The 18,137-nt window shown below is 38.8% G+C and overlaps 1 protein-coding gene across 10 annotated transcripts in view; it reads left to right on the top strand.

The window, feature by feature from the left end:
• The window catches only part of LOC126266742 (mesoderm induction early response protein 1), a 169,232-nt gene that overhangs the window by 115,527 nt on the left and 35,568 nt on the right, over positions 1–18,137 (top strand). The window lies entirely within an intron of this gene.

The raw sequence follows: 18,137 nt of genomic DNA, 5'->3' as shown, positions 1-18,137 counted from the left end.
AGTACCATGAATCTCTTTCCGAGTGATTCGCTGGTTCACTGTTTGCATTGGGTCCACTTGATCAGATTCTGCATTAAATTCTCATCCAGAGAATACTTGTCTTTCAAAGATACGTTTGCACACTTTTCACAATTTGAGATCATGCATACTTCTTTCTCTCAATTGCAGACTATTGTGCTAATGAAGTCAGAAAATGTGGTTTTCACTTGTGGAACAAGCTCGTTGATAACTTTCAAAAGTAGCTTTATGTTCCCATGGTAGCAGCAGAGACACACGTTGTGTGTTGTATCCTGTAAGGTGCACACAAACTTCGGTCTCAATGCACAGAACTTGGACAATTTTATTGGCATGTCAAGGAATTCCTCTTTATATATAGTGTGAGCTTCTTTCAAGGTCATCATCATGTACCTCTTCAGGACTTTGGTTTTCCCCCTTCCTTATCCTTCATTATCACATTTCAGGAGTTTGCTATGAAATGTCATCTCGGACATAAAAAGTAGCAACAGTTCCTTCTGGATTTAGGCGTTGAATCCAATTTTTCACCTATTATTCCCTTACTAAAACTCCATGAGCAGCAGCTAATTTCAAGACAACTTTCTTGTGCTTTGTTGGACTTTTAGGTAAACAAGGTCCCACATGTTTAACTGCTTTCCTTAATGTAGCAGGTGATTTATATGGGCTATTGGTGTAGATGACACAAGCATCACAACCATTGCCTTCACTGCAGGCTCTAACTTTATTTCTGAATTTTCTTCAAGTTCTCTTTTTCTCTTTGCTTCTTAAGTTGGGCAGCAGTAAAACTTTGCTGTTTCAGCCTTTTCCTTTCCCTAGTGGTTCATGTAATGTTAATACAACATCCGGTTCCTCAAACTGGGGGGCTATCAAGCACGGGGTCCCACGGGGTTCGGTCTTAGGTCCTTTACTGTTCTTGATATACATTAATGACTTACCATTCCATATTGTGTGATGATGCAAAGTTAGTTCTTTTTGCTGATGATACAAGTATAGTAATAACATCCAAAAACCAAGAACTAAGTGATGTAATTGTAAATGATGTTTTTCACAAAATTATTAAGTGGTTCTCAGCAAACAGACACTCTTTAAATTTTGATAAAACACAGTATATACAGTTCCGTACAGTAAATGGCACAACTCCAGTAATAAATATAGACTTTGAACAGAAGTCTGTAGCTAAGGTAGAATTTTCAAAATTTTTAGGTGTGTCCATTGATGAGAGGTTAAACTGGAAGCAACACATTGATGGTCTGCTGAAACGTCTGAGTTCGGCTACATATGCTATTAGGGTTATTGCAAATTTTGGTGATAAGAATCTCAGTAAATTAGCTTACTATGCCTACTTTCATTCACTGCTTTCGTATGGTATCATATTCTGGGGTAATTCATCGTTGAGTAGAAAAGTATTCATTGCTCAAAAACGTGTAATCAGAATAATTGCTGGAGCCCACCCACGGTCATCTTGCAGACATCTATTTAAGGATCTAGGGATCCTCACAGTAACCTCACAGTATATATATTCGCTTATGAAATTTGTTGTTAATAAAACCCAGTTCAAAAGTTATAGCAGTGTGCATAGCTATAACACCAGGAGAAAGGATGATCTTCACTATGCAGGGTTAAATCTGACTTTGGCACAGAAAGGGGTAAATTATGCTGCCACAAAAGTCTTTGGTCACCTACCAAACAGCATCAAAAGCCTGACAGATAGTCAACCAACATTTAAAAATAAATTAAAAGAATTTCTAGATGACAACTCCTTCTACTCATTGGCTGAATTTTTAGATATAAATTAAGGGAGGGGAAAAAACTAACTTAAGCATTAGTGTCATGCAATATTTTGTGTAATGTAATATCTTGTACAGACATCTTTCATTAACCTGACACGTTCCACATCATTACGAAGTGTCGTATTCATGATCTATGGAACAAGTATTAATCTAATCTAATCTAATCTAATCTAATCCTGCCCTTCCCCTTAATATCATCACTTAACCCCTTATAAGAGTCGAGGGACACGAAAGGGAAGCAGTGGTTGGGAAGGGAGTGAGACAGGGTTGTAGTCTCTCCCCGATGTTATGCAATCTGTATATTGAGCAAGCAGTAAAGGAAACAAAAGAAAAAATTTGGAGTAGGTATTAAAATCCATGGAGAAGAAATAAAAACTTTGAGGTTTGCCGATGACATCGTAATTCTGTCAGATACAGCAAAGGACTTGGAAGAGCAGTTGAATGGAATGGATAGTGTCTTGAAAGGAGGATATAAGATGAACATCAACAAAAGCAAAATGAGGATAATGGAATGTAATCGAATTAAGTCGGGTGATGCGGAGGGAATTAGATTAGGAAATGAGACGCCAAAAGTAGTAATGGAGTTTTGCTATTTGGGGAGCAAAATAACTGATGATGGTTGAAGTAGAGAGGATATAAAATGTAGACTGGCAATGGCAAGGAAAGCGTTTCTGAAGAAGAGAAATTTGTTTACATAGAGTATTAATTTAAGTGTCAGGAAGACATTTCTGAAAGTATTTATATGGAGTGTAGCCATGTATTGAAGTGAAACATGGACGATAAATAGTTTGGACAAGAAGAGAATAGAAGCTTTCGAAATGTGGTGCTACAGAAGAATGCTGAAGATTAGATGGGTAGATCACATAACTAATGAGGAAGTATTGAATAGGATTGGGGAGAAGAGAAGTTTGTGGCACACCTTGACCAGAAGGAGGGATCGGTTGGTAGGACATGTTCTGAGGCATCAAGGGATCACCAATTTAGTATTGGAGGGCAGCGTGGAGGGTAAAAATCGTAGAGGGAGACCAAGAGATGACTATACTAAGCAGATTCAGAAGGATGTAGGTTGCAGTAGGTACTGGGAGATGAAGCAGCTTGCACAGGATAGAGTAGTATGGAGAGATGCATCAAACCAGTCTCAGGACTGAAGACAACAACAACAACAACAACCACCCTTTCTCCTTGAGTCGTTTCTGGTTTTCTCTCATTTTATCAGCTGATGTGAGAGGCATAATAACAACTGTAAAAATGAAATATCTTGTTTGGGAATTATCTGCGGAACAGTTCAGAGAAAGTTTGAGTCTCGTAACAAATAAATACCCCACTCATACGGTTATAGTTGGTGGGGACTTCAACCTACCCTCGGTATGTTGGCAAAAATACTTGTTCAAAACCGGTGGTAGGCAGAAAACGTCTTCCGAGCAGTTAGTCCACGAACCCACGCGAATTGTAAATGGTTGCGAAAACACACTTGACCTCTTGGCCACAAACAATCCAGAGCTGATAGAGAGCATCATGACTGATACAGGGATTAGTGATCACAAGGTCATTGTAGCTAGGCTCAAAACCATTTCTTCCAAATCCATCAGAAACAAACGCAAAATAATTTTATTTAAAAAAGCGGATAAAGTGCCACTAGAAGCCTTCCTAAAAGACAATTTCCATTCCTTCCGAACTGACTATGCAAATGTAGACGAGATGTGGCTCAAATTCAAAGATATAGTAGCAACAGCAATTGAGAGATTCATACCTCATAAATTGGTAAGAGATGGAACGGATCCCCCGTGGTACACAAAAAAGGTCTGAACGCTGTTGCAGAGGCAACGGAAAAAGCATGCTAAGTTCAGAAGAACGCGAAATCCCAAAGATGGGCTAAAATTTACAGACGCGCGAAATTTGGCACGTACTTCGATGCGAGATGCCTTTAATAGGTTCCACAACGAAACATTGTCTCGAAATTTGGCAGAAAATCCGAAGAAATTCTGGTCGTATGTAAAGTACACAAGTGGCAAGACGCAGTCAATACCTTCGCTGCGCAGTGCCGATGGTACTGTTATCGACGACTGTGCCGCTAAAGCGGAGTTATTGAACGCAGTTTTCCGAAATTCCTTCACCAGGGAAGACGAATGGAATAGTCCAGAATTTGAAACACGAACATCTGCTAGCATGAGTTTCTTAGAAGTAGATACCTTAGGGGTTGCGAAGCAACTCAAATCGCTTGATACGGGCAAGTCTTCAGGTCCAGATTGTATACCGATTAGGTTCCTTTCAGATTACGCTGATACTATAGCTCACTACTTAGCACTCATATACAACCGCTCGCTCAGCGATAGATCTGTACCTACAGATTGGAAAATTGCGCAGGTCGCACCAGTGTTCAAGAAGGGTAGTAGGAGTAATCCATCTAACTACAGACCTATATCATTGACGTCGGTTTGCAGTAGGGTTTTGGAGCATATACTGTATTCAAACATTATGAATCACCTCGAAGGGAACGATCTATTGACACGTAATCAGCATGGCTTCAGAAAACATCGCTCTTGTGCAACGCAGCTAGCTCTTTATTCGCCCGAAGTAATGGCCGCTATCGACAGGGGATCTCAAGTTGATTCCGTATTTCTAGATTTCCGGAAAGCTTTTGACACCGTTCCTCACAAGCGACTTCTAATCAAGCTGCGGAGCTATGGGGTATCGTCTCAGTTGTGCGACTGGATTCGTGATTTCCTGTCAGGAAGGTCGCAGTTCGTAGTAATAGACGGCAAATCATCGAGTAAAACTGAAGTGATATCAGATGTTCCCCAGGGAAGCGTCCTGGGACCTCTACTGTTCCTGATCTATATAAATGACCTGGGTGACAATCTGAGCAGTTCTCTTAGACTGTTCGCAGATGATGCTGTAATTTACCGTCTAGTAAGGTCATCCGAAGACCAGTATCAGCTGCAAAGTGATTTAGAAAAGATTGCTGTATGGTGTGTCAGGTGGCAGTTGACGCTAAATAACGAAAAGAGTGAGATGATCCACATGAGTTCCAAAAGAAATCCGTTGGAATTCGATTACTCAATAAATAGTACAATTCTCAAGGCTATCAATTCAACTAAGTACCTGGGTGTTAAAATTAAGAACAACTTCAGTTGGAAGGACCACATAGATCATATTGTTGGGAAGGCGAGCCAAAGGTTGCGTTTCATTGGCAGGACACTTAGAAGATGCAACAAGTCCACTAAAGAGACAGCTTACACTACACTCGTTCGTCCTCTGTTAGAATATTGCTGCGCGGTGTGGGATCCTTACCAGTTGGGATTGACGGAGGACATCGAAAGGGTGCAAAAAAGGGCAGCTCGTTTTGTATTATCGCGTTATAGGGGAGAGAGTGTGGCAGATATGATACACGAGTTGGGATGGAAGTCATTACAGCATAGACGTTTTTCGTCGCGGCGAGACCTTTTTACGAAATTTCAGTCACCAACTTTCTCTTCCGAATGCGAAAATATTTTGTTGAGCCCAACCTACATAGGTAGGAATGATCATCAAAATAAAATAAGAGAAATCAGAGCTCGAACAGAAAGGTTTAGGTGTTCGTTTTTCCCGCTCGCTGTTCGGGAGTGGAATAGTAGAGAGATAGTATGATTGTGGTTCGATGAATCCTCTGCCAAGCACTTACATGTGAATTGCAGAGTAGTCATGTAGATGTAGATGTATTGTGGAAACAGTGTAATTGCTAGAAATAAGCCAATATCTATTTTAAGTAAAAAAAATTCTATTCAGTATTGTGATCTTCTAACAACACAGTACATAAACATGTCTCTATTATTTAGGCATAATACACAGTGATCTTCAAAGATAATCAACATTCTGTTGTAGTACACAAGAAGTCACTAACTTCTTATAATTTGGCATTGCTATTGCTTCCCAGAGAAAGCGTAGGTTATGAAAGAAGAAACATTGTTTATCAAAATAATTAACCCCATTCTACATGTAGTATGCAGTAATTTAGTCATTTCATTGTAATCTTTACTAAAGAAACTTATTAACTCACCTTTCAGCAGTTACTCTTCAGACTCACGGAATGTAAGTTTCTTCACTCTGAAAATGACATTCTTGGTTTGTGAGACTTCCCCATTTTCCCTCCAGTTTTTACTATCAGTATAGCCGAAACTGCAGTATAATCAGCATATAAAGGTATTTGACCTACAACATCTTAACGAATGTCAGTCAGATTCAGTAACAAAATTATTGTCATTCCGTTACACCATTTAAGTCATTCCATTACCACATGTGTGTAATTCAGTTACTATTACAAAATATTGTTCGTAATGAATATTTTTTTTTCTCTGCTGTGAGACTTATCTATCCCATAAATTTGTATTTGCTTGCCTATTTTCAGGATTCTATAAAAATGCATTGACCCTGAAAAACAAATTTTATCCTTTTTTCAGTAATGAAATGAAAGGAGATAGCAATAAAAAATAAATCAGCTTGGGAACTTTAATAATTAAATAAAATCAATATAAGCTATCCAAATGGGCTGGCATAAGATACTTATAAAGTTTTCAGATATATTATGTTAATAAATTACTTAACAATGTATCATTGTAATAATTTTGAAAACTAATTTCTTAGAGGCTCTAGAAACTGAAATTTTAGACAAGCAATAAAGCCACTTGCTCAGTTCCAGCACTTAACATGACAATGAAGCTTCAAATTAAAAAAAAAAAAAAAACTGATAATCAGATTTGTAATAAGAATATTTTTAATTTTTAAGCTTTGTGCCCATGTTCTCATGGAAACTACAAAATTACTTAAAGTTTCAGGATATTTTAGGCAAAGTGCAGTGCACGAGTACACACAGGATCTTATGATTGCTGATCTTCAAAATTCAGTACTCATTATTTGATCCTTAAAGGCTGTCTTTATATGTCTATATCTAATGTCATTCATTGTAGGATGTTTTTCAGTAATTAAAAAATATTTTTTGAACATAATTTGGAAAAAAATACTTGTTAAGTTAAACGATTAATTACAGTGCACACAGAATCATTCTTCCCGCACTCAATAAAAGAATGGAACAGGAAAAAGCCCTAGTTACTTTTACTATTTAAAGTGCACTCTGACTTGCACATCACTGAGAAATGTAGAGTATGGGTGCAGAGGTATATGGTGAACAACACAAGAAAAACAAGGGTTATGAAATGTATTTAAAATAAGCAGAGTGACAGTCAGAGAATTAAATTAAGACAGTAGCAGAATTAACAGGATATAAAACACAGACTTGCACTAGCAAGAATAGCTTTCCTGAAAAAGTTAAATATGGTAACATTTAATATAAATTTAATTACTAGGAAGCACTACACAGAAATGAAAATTGGAGAGTAAACTATAGACAAGAAGTAAATAGGTTTTGAAATGTGGTTCTACTGAAGGATGATTATGTGGGCAGAGTGGAAAAATGAAGAGGTACTGAAGTCATTGGTGAAGAAAAGAAAATTATGGTACAACTTGGCTGGGGCAAATCTTGAGACTTTCCTGGAGTCTAGCCACACACAGAACTGAAAGATGGACGGTAAGCTACAAACAAGAAGTAAATAGGTTTTGCAATGTGGTTCTAGAGAAGAATGCTGATGAACAAAATCCGTCTGAAAGGAGATGTAATACTACACAATGCCAGAAAAAGACTAATTACATCAGATGAGAAATCTAATTTGTGTTCTCTTCATTCTGCGAGATATGGCAGAAACTCTTGAGGCAAACTAAAAGTGTATCATTACCCCAATTTCTGAAAGTAAATAAAGACCTCTAGCCTGTAACATTTCTCTGTATGCTAATACTATTATTATTTCTGAGTCTCACCTCATACAGTCAGCACGAGCTTTTCCCTCATGTCTGTAACGCTTCACTATGTGCTGACACTACTATATTTCAGACTCTCGCCTCATACAGCCAGCAGGACGCTTTTTATGAACTGTTAAAGTATACCTTCAGATTCACATAACTATTGATTTGCAAAGAAAACTTAATTTGTTAATAACATAATGAAAACGAATTTTTTATCATTCTGGATTTTCTGTAGCATGGAACCGAACAATTGAATGGATATTTCAAAATCTGTGTGTTTTGTTCCAAGAGCACACACACATGGAAATGTATAGCTATACAATCAGTTGCATAAATGTAAGATTTATCACACATAATGTATTCTGTAAAAAAGTCGAAAGTTATTTTATTTATAATTTCAGACTCAACGAGATGGAAAATTAGTCAGGTGGAAATAGTAGAATTGATAGAAATTTTGGGATTCACGTAATTAGTCAACCAATTTTCTTTCAATGGTAAATACTACAATCAGCCAAATGCTCTTGCTATGGGAAACATCTTATATGGTGCAACAGCCAAAACATTTTTGAACTGGTTGGAAAACAACCTCATTAGCTCACATCCAGCATTGTTTGAGAACATTCTGATGTATGCAAGATCTGTAGATGACATCTTTATAATAGTAAAAGACGATCAGAAAGGCGATTATAACACAGTCACAAATTTAACAGCATGCACCACACTATAAAATTCACTGCAGAAAATGAAGTAAAAAAAATTCATATACTTCCTTGATTTTTTCTGTTGAACAAAGATGAGATAAATACTATGATAAGGGAGTCTACAGAATAGTGTGTGGTGGCTGCAAGAAGTTTTTAAAAAAATGCTATCACAAACTTACACACAACAGTAATAAAGATTGTATAACAACACACAAAGTCCAGTACAGTTACACTTTGGGGAAGATGGAGCACAGCCTTCAAATTGTCCATGACACACTTGAAGGAACCTTATTAAATAATCTTGAAGAATTAGTTGTATTCAGTAAGAAATGAAAAGCAGCCATAAATTTATTAAATGAACAAATTGACTTTTCTAAGGGTTGAGCTTTTTACTAAACATTTGTAGACCTTGATCTCTGTCAGAGGAAGCTTGTCACTAGATGGTGTTTACATTTTATTTACTCAGAAGTCTTTTCCCCCATTTTGCCATGTTATGATTCAAATATAGCACATTTGGAAATCTTCCATGGTACATGTATCTTTCATCTAACAGTTTCTATTCGTAAGGGGTATGGATATAATATGCTACCAGAATGAAAAATGCACCTATCACAGCACAAAAAAGGCAAACACATTCTGGGCAGAGTTTGTAATGTAAAAGAAGGGAACTAGCTTTTTGACTATTTATCTGCTTCAAAGACATTTGAATCAAAACACCTTGACATATTCTCACTTTTTTTACTTGTTAGTATTAGTACTCATCTTATACAACATGAAGCATCGTGTCAAGTGCACTGGACTCGCATTCGGGAGGACGACGGTTCAATCCCGTCTCCAGCCATCCTGATTTAGGTTTTCCGTGATTTCCCTAAATCGTTTCAGGCAAATGCCGGGATGGTTCCTTTGAAAGGGCACGGCCGATTTCCTTCCCAATCCTTCCCTAACCCGAGCTTGCGCTCCGTCTCTAATGACCTCGTTGTCGACGGGACGTTAAACACTAACCACCACCACCACCACGTGTCAAGTGAAGTAACCTGGTGCTATGTCATATAACATGACATAGGCCATCATTCCATCTAACAAGGTATTTGTCATGTCCTGCAATATGACACAATTATGTCATTAAAGTTTAGGCTGCATGCTAGGGTTCTTCCTATTATAGATGCATCCCCACACTCAGATACTTCTATTGTAGGCAAGTCCCACTCTATAGAAGCACATAAATGTGCATCTATTAACTCTTACACCCCTCACCACAGTCATAACAGTAGGTGGGTTTGGGGGAGAAACGCCCCCCCCCCCCCCCCTGCCCAGGGAAAAAAATCAACCTCCTGCCCCCTAGAAAATCATTTTTTAGTTATTACACATATGTTCTTCAGCCATATTATATTTTACAGTACATTGTAAGGCTGGCAAAACTTCTGGATTTTCGACTCACAATCAATGTCTTTATTCAATAAATTGCAAGATGCATAGCTCACTGTGTCCTCAAAGCAGACAACCTCACCATCATGACAAGTCACATGGCTGTGGGAGCCTTTTTTCTTTTAAAAGTTACACACAGCTTGCTCATTTACGCGTCAGACTTTATATGCAAAATGTGAAAAATGACCATAAGTACTTAATTTAATACACAAAAGAAAAGCAAACATAAATACAATATGAAATGAAATATTAAATACTGTATGAAGTTTATGATAATAATGTATTTAAATAGTTTGCATCACATAGATAATACAACCATATTACATAGACAAACTTACTTGAAAGCTTACTATACAGCAAGCTGAACAAATAAGAAACTATTATAAAGCACACATTTTGTTGTTATCTCATTGCTTAAAATACCTGTCACTCAAGTGAATAATTTTGGTTCGAAATGTTGCAACAACCAATCCAAAATAAGTATGACCACAATTGCATCAAATAAGCAGAACAATTGTGTAATGTACACAGAACAAAATATTATCAACTTTTCAGTCCTGTCTGAAAATTGACTAATGTATGCTTTGTCCATGTAGAAAACACAGTTTATTAAAAACAAAGATTCCAAGACTTACCAAGCGGGAAAGCGCCAGTAGACAGGCACAATAAGAAAACACACAAAATTTCGAGCATTCGCAACCGGCGGTTGCTTCGTCAGGAAAGAGGGAAGGAGAAGGAAAGATGAAAGGATGTGGGTTTTAAGGGAGAGGGTAAGGAGTCATTCCTATCCCAGGAGTGGAAAGACTTAACCTTAGGGGGAAAAAAGGATAAGTATATATTCGCGCGCGCGCACACACACACACACACACACACACACACACACACACACACACACACACGCGCACGCACACATCCATCCATACATATACAGACACAGTTTATTTAATTGCATGGTGATTTTATACAATACACAGTTGATATAAGGCAAATGATTTTATACAATATACCTGTTAATTAAGCTGGGTGTGAGAGTGAACAAGTCATCGGGAATTCCAGGGCATGAATGAAGTGGACAGCGTTGTGCTAAACATTCAATTGTCTGCACTTCTTGATTACATTCACCCATTGGAGAACTGATCCAGCCCCATTTGTACCTGAAGTAACTACAACAACCATGTCCAGTCCTTAACCTGTTGAGGCAGCACCAAAGTTTCCTCAGTAGGTCATAACCTTTTGGCTTCTTTGTGGAATCAAGGTGATGGGCTCTTGTTCCCAATGTTTTTGTTGATCATTCATGTTTCCAGCTTTCATTTAGATCAAAACCATCCGCAATGAGTTGTCCTGCAGTAACACTTGCTGGTCTTCTTGATCGCAATCGTTGCTGTGACGGATGACAGAATTCCCGGTGCAGTGGTAGAGAAGATGATGCAGAGATTTTTTTGGCCTCCCTCAGTAGAGCTTGTTTCCGCCTTAAGTGAGGTGAAGGGATGTGACTCAGTACAAGTAACTAGTGGCATGGGGTTGATTTGAGGGAACCAGTAATGCAGTGCATTGTGTCGTTAAATTTTTGTGTCTACCTTCTTCACATGTACACTTTCCAACCAGACAGGTGCACAGTACTCGGCAGCAGAGTACACAAGACTGATGCCAGTTAAACACAGACAGTCAGCAGAGGTTCCCCAGGTAGTACCACTGAGATTATGTAGTATGTTGTTCCTTGCAGCAACTTTATGAGAAAGCTTGTTGATGTGCTCTTTGTAGCTCAAGGTGGTATCTAGAGTGACTCTGAGATATTTTGGGAAAGGATTCTACCTCAACATTTGTCCGTTGAGCAGAACTCTTGGTTTGTAGTTTACAGCACGATTCGCTAGATGGAAACAAGATACTTCAGTTTTTGATGTGCTTGGGATCAATCTCCAGGTCTTAAAGAAAATTGACAACTTCTCCAGATCCTATGTAAGAATTCGTTTACCATCTTCAAAATTACTGCTCTGTGCTACCAGTGCGATGTCATCAGCATAGATGAATTTAGTTGATATTGTGGTTGGTAAATCATTCATGGATAAATTGGATAGTGATGGGGCTAAAACAGATCCCTGTGGTAGTCCATTATTTAGTTTCTGTTTGTGGCTTTTAGAGATGCCTAGAAACACTTCAAATTGCCTTTCACTAAGCATGCTGGGTATTAGATCCACAATTTCTCGACTTGGCACAATTTGCAGTAGCTTGTAGATCAGTCCCTGTCGCCAGACAGTGTCAGGCGGCTGTCAGGTCGATGAAGACAGCTGTTCATTTCAGATGGCCTTGAAAACCTTCTTCAGTATGGGTAGTTAGGGCAATAACTTGATCGGTGCAGCTGCGTCCTTGTCTGATGCCAGCTTGTTCAGGAGGGCTAGCAGCCTTGAAGAACGGTGCTATTCTGGTTAGGAGGACTTGTTCCAAAAGGTTGAACGTACAACTGAGCAGTGCTATAGGACGGTAGCTTTCAGGGCTGTCTTCAGGCTTACCAGGTTTCAGAGTGGCTATACCTTTCGACAGTTCGAATTGCCTGTGAATTTTGTTCTCTTTGAGTATGTAAGTGAAGAGCGAAGTGAGCCAGCGTATGCAGTGTGCACCTATGTTCTTAATAAATTCATTAGAGACGTTGTCGGGTCCAGCAGCATTACCAACTTTCAGTTGCTTGACAGCACTTTCTGCTGGCCTGGAAAGCGGCTCCTTCCTTGGGGCACTGCGCTTGAGGTTAGAGTGTTTACAGTTTATTGCTCTGGTATGATTCTTGTCTCTCTTTGCCCTTGTGAGGTCTGCGATCCGGTTGGCAATGAGGTTGGGACTCAATTTAGGATACGGCTTTTTGAGTGTTGCTTTCCAGTTATCCCATTCAAGACTCTCTATGCGTTTCTACTTGACTTGGCAAAGTTCATTTCTTTGAATGTTGCTTCTCATTTCTCTCGTCTGTTCATGTTTAAAGAGTGGAGTAGCTGTGAGCCCACTGTTTGGTTTCTAGAACTTTGGTATTCTTGATATAAAGCTTCACTTTCTTGGTTCCAGCCAGGTACATATTCCTTTCTGTAACCCCTAGGAATGTTTGACTTAGCAGCTTTGATAACTAGTCTAACGAATTCATCGTAGTTGTTTGCTGTTGTCTGTAAGTTCTTTGCAGCTAAGTTGGAGTCAAGGTCTTTTGAGAATCCATCCCAGTTAGCTCGTTGAAAATTCCATCTGGGTAGGGGCATTGAGTTTACAAGGTGAATTTTTAAATCAATTTCTGTCGTGACAGGACGGTGTTGGCAGTTTGGGAAGTTAGACAGAACAGTACGAGTGGCGTTAAGTGGTTGATCTAGCTGATCTTTGGACACAAATACCAAGTCTGGGTTGTAATCCTTATTCCAGCGTGCAGAGTGGAAGGTTCCCTTGTCTTTCACATCAAAGACCAAGTGCATACTGGTGGTAGTTTCTGCCCATCCAGCTAATAACTCCCCATTGACATTGGCGGTGTCGTACCACCAGTCCGTGTGATGGCTGTTAAAGTCTCCACTGTATAGACAAGGGTGATCGAAAGCCGGCAGAACTGTGGAGGTCCAATTCACACTGGATTACTATTGTGTAGATGTGGTTAGCGTCTGTAGAATCACTTACATGCACTCCCTTTAGGCGTGACTTCACATAAGTGGCTATTCCATTTTGTGGATGGTGGATAGCTTCGGCCATTGTATAACCAGGTATTCATCCTCTACGCTGAAGAGCTTGCTCATCTTTGGTATGTGTTTCTTGAATGTTGACAACATCAATGTTAAGTTCATGCAGTTGTTTCTGTAGATACTCACATTTGGCAGAGCTTATGCCTTCAATATTAAGCTGCATAATACGAACTAGGTGTTTTTCGGCTTTAGTTGGATGATCCTGAAAAGGACGGTTGTTAGTTATGTATCCGGGGATATTGTATTTCACCTATGACACTGTTGCTCGTTTAGCACTACCCAGGGGTCACGTGTAGGGCAATTTAGGTTATACCTATGGATGTGAGCAACAATTGACCCCCAAGAAAACACAGTAAAACAATTTCTATTGGTTAGAAGCAATGTGACGTTTTTTTAAAATATAGATATATCAGTTTTTAAGTAAGTTTAAATTTCTGTGTGGTCATCAATAGAGCTTTAAATGTTCAGTCAAACAGTGTATCATTTTGTTTAGGGCAGGGCATAACTGTGGTCTGGTACAGGCACAGGCACCATTTTGCACATCCAAATATTTTTTACTGACATTAAGCTATTGCTCAATAATATCTTTAACATATAAACAACAAAATGATAATTGATTTACAAACTATAGTAACTTGGGTCAATAACTTCTGTTAATCAGTAGAATGAAAATCCAATCCAAGTTGCGAATATTTTATTTTTCATTCAATGATTAGTTTGGGCCGAGACCCTTTTTCAAAAACAACATAACAAAAGTAAAAAATTGCATTTTCAACGATGATATACAGATACATGACAAAACCCACTGGAAATGTACACGACACATTTTGCAGCCATCTTCAAAAATGCGATTTTCAAACGAAAAATTATATATTTGCAGCTTGTACTTGTTTTCATTCTATTGAAAATGATAATCACCTGTAATAACCAGTTTCTTAATTATATTCAAATGCAGCACACTACTACAAAACACAGTTTCATGTCCAAACACGTGATTTTTCGGATGTGCATAATTGGGATGAATACAAATGCTTCTTATAATTATTTTGTTGCCACAAGCAATGCCATCTATTGGTTTATGATATAACTCTACTTAGTGCTGCTCTCCACAAGCAAAGCCTTCTATCACTTTGTGTTGTAATTCCACTTATTCTTTTACAATCCAATTACTTGTATGACAAACATAATAGACAATTTATCAGTCTTATGGTTACTTCATTAACTTTTTTTAAATTTGTAACATTTCTCTACACAACTCTATACTAATTGGCATGTAACATTGAGATCAGTCTGCAATTGTCTGTGGTTCAAAGTAGATGACGAAGCACAATGTATGTCAATATTGTGATGCCAATTGCGGAGCTATTCAACCAAACAGTAGTAGCTCCGGTCAAAGAAAACCATCATAATGACTGGGAAAGCGGCGTGCTGACAACATGCCCCTCCCATCCACATCCTCAGCTGAGGATGACACGGCAGTCGGATGGTCCAGATGGGCCACTAGTGGCCCGAAGACGGAGAGCTTCCTATGCTGGAAGAAACAGATCAAGATGTTTTGTGGGGCAGGTGATTTATGTTGAAGATGGTTACAAAATTTCATTTCTTAGAAACAATGAGCAAATGGAAAGATATTTACATTTCCCTCAAAGGAAGATAAATGTTAGGTAGAAAAAGACCAAACTTTAGAGAAACTAACTGCACCTACTATAGATCAGAGGAATAAGTACCATTTTCTCAGCGCAATCAGAAGTGCAGAGTAAAACTGGTAATTTTCAACTGAAAGTGTCATTCCATTACTATTCAGTGTTGTTCCGTTATCAGCATTTTTTTTTTTTTAGTTTGTCATTAAAATATTAGTTTTATGCATTTACTGGCTATGTCATTCTTTCCCCATTTATCAGTCTTTATTAATTTTTGTGAATTTTTATAGGAAATGGGCGAGCTGAATTATTGTTGCATAATAAATGAGAACAATATGCATGTCTGAATTATGTCATTACATTACCAGAAACATTTTTATGCATGTCTCATTATCTGAATGAACTAAATAAATTGTGTTCCCTTGCTTATGTAGAAAGTACAATACTAATTTTTTTGTCTTTTATCATGATTCTTGGTCTCTTCTATGCTTAGGGTGCAAAAACAATCACTGAGTGTCATTTCGTTACTCATGGAACTACCCTGTAGCTATGAAGTCTAACCATGTATTTCACAACTGTTTTCTGCGAACATAAATGTTGGAGGGGCTGGCTGTAGCAAAGTGGATATAATTATCTTATACTACTGGCCAGCAATGATTCTGATTTTTTGTTAATACCTTAGTAATTCTGTTGTAGAAGGATCAAACTTCACAACCTGTGTAACCATTAGCTTTAGATACTTGTTCTAGAATTGCAAGTTCTTTGTCAATGTCTTTTTGGTTTAATGGCAATTGTGCAAGCCTATTTCACATTGATCGGAAATTTATGGCTTTTTGCATGCATGACCCAGCTGGAATAATTGTGTCTTAATATGCTGGCTGTCTGAAAATTTCAAACTTTAAATTTTCACTTCTTTTACTGACAGTTAAATCAAGAAAGTATATGGATTTTTTTAACTTCAGTTTCTGCAGTGAATTTTATGTTGTGGGGTGTGCTGTTAAATTTGTGACTGTATTCTGATCGTCTTTAATATTATAAAGGTGTCATCTACAAATCTTGTATACATCAGAATGTTCTCACACAGTGTTGGGTGTGTGCTAATGAAGTTATTTTCCAACCAGTTCATAAATGTTCTGGCTGTCGTACCAGATAAGAAAGTTTCCCATAGCAAGTCTATTACAGGGGTATGAGACCGGAGGTAAGGGGTTGGGAGTAAGGGTTTGTAGGGATCGACGAGTATATTGTGTAGGTTTGGTGGACTGTGGAGTACCGCTGTTGGAGGGGTGGGAAGGAAACGGCAGGGGATTTCTCATTTCAGAGCACATTGAGAGGTAGTCGAAACTCTCGCAGAGAATGTGATTCAGTTGCTCTAGTTCTGGGTGGTACTGAGTTAGGAGGGGAATTCTCCTCTGTCGCTGGGTGGTGGGACTTTGGGTGGGGTTGGGAGACCGGAAAGATAAGGCATAGGAGATTTGTTTTTGTACGAGGTTGGAAGGATACTTATGGTCTGTGAAGGCTTCAGTGAGACCCTAAGGCTTCAGTGAGGCCCTTGGTATATTTTGAGAGACCACTCATCACTGCAGATACGACGACCATGGGTGACTAGGCTGTATGGAAGTGACTTCTTAGGGTGGGAGCTGTCGAAGTGGAGGTATTGCTGGCGGTTAGTAGGTTTGATGTGGAGGGAGGTACTGATGTAGCCGTCTTTGAGGTGGAGGTCAAAATCTAGGAAGGTGGCTTGTTGGGTTCAGTAGGACTAGGTGAAGCAAATGGGGGAGAAGTTGTTGAGGTTCTGGAGGAGTGTGGATAGGGTGTCGTCACCCTTGATCCAGATCAAAGGCACACTGTAGGAATGAGCATATGTGATTGTCCACTGTCAGATTGTATTAAGATCACACCTTGTACAGAAAGGTTATGCCGATGAACAAAGTATCAGCGCACTACTGAGTTATGAATACTATTCAATGATCGAGGTCAAGACATGCAAATGTAATGCAACAAAATCGTCAAATCAGGATCTGCTTCTGTGGCCTGTGCAATTTTTCTGTAATTCAATGGAAAAGATTGCAGCAATTCAGAGTCCTGCGCACCGTTCTGGCAACAAGACGCGTCGGGAATTGAAATCAAGAGTTGGGGGCCGATCGGAAGGTGAGAAAGGGCGTTACCATTGCCATGGTTTGCTGTAGGGCTGTATACAATTTTGTACTGATACCAGAATAGAAGCAAAGCCCAGCGTTGCAATTTTTGAGCAGTACATGAAGGAATCGGCTTTTATGGATAAAACAATGACTGCAAAGGCTTGTGATCTGTCACTAAATAGAACTTGCGACCAAACAGATATTGATGGAATTTTGTCACACCATACACAGTAGCAAGAGATTCTTTTTCAATTTGTGACCTTCAGAGTGTTGATGAAACACATAAATTGCATCGGGATTGAATACAACAGGAACCATGCGGACTTTTCTCCATGGGAGTAATGTCTCAAACTGTCTACGCTTTGATCGATTCCTGGAAGACCAGTAGTTATTTCCGAAGCACATCTGGAGGCATTCTGTAATCTGTGGACCTTCAGAGTGTTGATGAAATACAGAAATTGCATTGGGATTGAATACAACAGGCACCATGCGTAATTTTCTCCATGGGAGTAATGTGTCAAACTGTCTACGTTTTGATCGATTCCTGGAAGACCAGTAGTAGTTTCCGAAGCACATCTGGAGGCATTCTGTAGTCTGTGGACCTTCAGAGTGTTGATGAAACGCAGAAATTGCATCGGGATTGATTACAACAGGCACCATGCGAACTTTTCTCCATGGGGGTAATGTCTCAAACTGTCAACGCTTTGATCGAGTTTGAGTTAACAAAACTGAGGCAAAAGCAATAGGTCCTTCTTGTGCACCAGTTCTGTGCGAAAGAACAGTGCCAGTTCTGTAAGGGGAAGTATATACTTGCAAAATCACTAGTTTGGCAGGATCAAAATGTACTAAACATCTGTCATTCAGCAAGGCATTTTTGAGTTCATTTTACCGATGCAAG

Source organism: Schistocerca gregaria, chromosome 4 (assembly GCF_023897955.1).
Source record: "Schistocerca gregaria isolate iqSchGreg1 chromosome 4, iqSchGreg1.2, whole genome shotgun sequence".
Taxonomy (NCBI): Eukaryota; Metazoa; Arthropoda; class Insecta; order Orthoptera; family Acrididae; genus Schistocerca; species Schistocerca gregaria.
Note: the sequence above shows the minus strand (reverse complement) of the source record. Positions and strands in the feature narration are given on the sequence as shown.